The sequence below is a fragment of the Petaurus breviceps genome, unplaced genomic scaffold (genome assembly GCF_028583685.1).
Source record: "Petaurus breviceps papuanus isolate PSGF00001 unplaced genomic scaffold, PetGlider_PUasm1.0 37, whole genome shotgun sequence".
NCBI classification, from domain to species: domain Eukaryota; kingdom Metazoa; phylum Chordata; class Mammalia; order Diprotodontia; family Petauridae; genus Petaurus; species Petaurus breviceps.
In genome coordinates, this window is record NW_027186296.1 from 4,681,104 (window position 1) to 4,683,127 (window position 2,024).

A 2,024-nucleotide genomic window follows, 5' to 3' on the forward strand; every position below is an offset into this window, starting at 1 on the left:
AAGGAAGGAAGGAAGGAAGGAAGGAAGGAAGGAAGGAAGGAAGGAAGAATACAAACATTTACTAATGGACAGCGGACAAAACTTGGTTATTCAGTTCCATGTTCTCCACCCAAGATAAAACCCAGGCCTAATGATTCCTGGCCCATACTATGGCTGATATTATTTTCTGCTTTACCCCTCCATGCCTTACTCTGTTCAACAGTAATTAACACTTGGGAAAACTGAAGCATTAGCAGACTCATTCAGAGTCTCTCACTAAAATAAATTCCCATAAAATGTTACAAAAGATAATGGAGGACGTGGAAGTTACTTAAAAACAAAAACAAAAAACATCAGCTGCCTAATTTATTTCCTATTTACCTGTCTTTTTTAAGGCCCTGGACAGGTAGAAATGGAAATGGTGAACATGGCTGCCTGGAGGAAATCAACGCTGTGCTTGCTGTTGCCTGAGTTGACCTTCCCTATCTCTGTTGCCGTCGGTAACCTCAGTCATACATCATGCTGAGAGTGAAGCCAGATATCATCAGTCCTAACTTTCAAGATCCCTCTTCACTTATTTCCATTGGTCATGCCATTTTCTCCCTTTCTAGTCATTCCTTCATCTTCCTTATCCTTTCATTCTGCCCTTCTGCCCTCATTTTTTCTTCTTTCTTCCCATTTTTTCCTTCTCTTTCCTCTCTGTTGTCCTTTTTTCCCTTTCTGACACACCTGCAGATGCACAGATGCTCCCCACATCTCACTCCCTCTCCCCTCACCCTCCCTCCTCTCTCTCTCTCTCTCTCTCTCTCTCTCTCACTTTCCTCGCTTTTACCTGGACCCTCAAAAAACATTAGAGCCCCCCAAACCCCCCCCCCCCCCCCAGAGCCTTCACAGGTTTTCAGCCATCTGAAGCCTTTAGAATGGAAACTTTCAGAGAATCTTCCAGAAATGCTTACAATTTTCAGAACCCCCTGATGTACTCAGAGACTTTAGAGCCTTCAGAAGCCTTCTGTGTCTTAAGAGACTAGAGGCTTTGGAAGTCTTTAGAGCTCAAAAAAGTCATAAGAGAACCCAGAAGCCTGTGGAGCTTCTAGCAGCCTGTAGAGGATTTAGAACCCTCAGAAGTCCTTGGATGGTTCACAATATTTCAGAGGAGCAACTTGATAAAGATTGCTTGGCTCTCTCAGGGGCAAAGGGGGCTATCAGTCATCCAAGGCAGGGTGGGGCAACATGTCATAGTGGCAATAGCTCATGCTCATCATTGTAGGAAGAGTAGGGAGTGGAGTACACAGCCTTAAGGTAAAGGTGCTCTGGGTCACAGATGCTGAGTCTGTCCTGTAACAATGGTCAGCTAGATAGGACTGATTTCTTAGTTGTTCTGATTTCAGGTAAACTAACTGCCCTGCCCAAGTTCAGACCATAAGTTTTTGTGGTCAGTTAATGAACCCCAAAGTTCTGTGTGGTTGGGGAAGGGAAGTTCACAAGGGACTATGTGTGAATACTTGTAAGGCAACCAGCCCAGGAAGGTTTCTCATGGCAGTGCCCAGCATATAATAAACATTTAGTAAATGGTTATTGAATCGAATTGTATGAAACAAGTTATTTTCTAAACCTGACTTCCTACAGATGCTGGTTATATTAGTACATCTTCTAATGTATTATCCCATCATCATTTTTTAGGCATAGCCAAGCTTCAGTAGGGTAACGTCAGCACAAAAAACTGAGAGATATAACAAAGAGAAAGGGATTGGAACAAATGAGTACAAATTATGGACCCAAATTTACTGTTCATCTCCCTAGACTGACCATATAATTTCCCAATGCCTCATCTCAATGGAATGGTAGATCAGACTTTTATATTCCAGGCAGCCTTCCTTCTTTCCTCCCTCTCTCCTCCCCTCTGTCCCTCCATCCTTCTTTTCCTTCCTTCCTGCCTCATTTCCTCCCTACCTCTCTTTCTCTCCCTCCCTCCCTCTCTCTCTCTCTTTCTCTCTCTCGTTCTTTCTTTCTTTCTTTCTTTCTTTCTTTCTTTCTTTCTTTCTTTC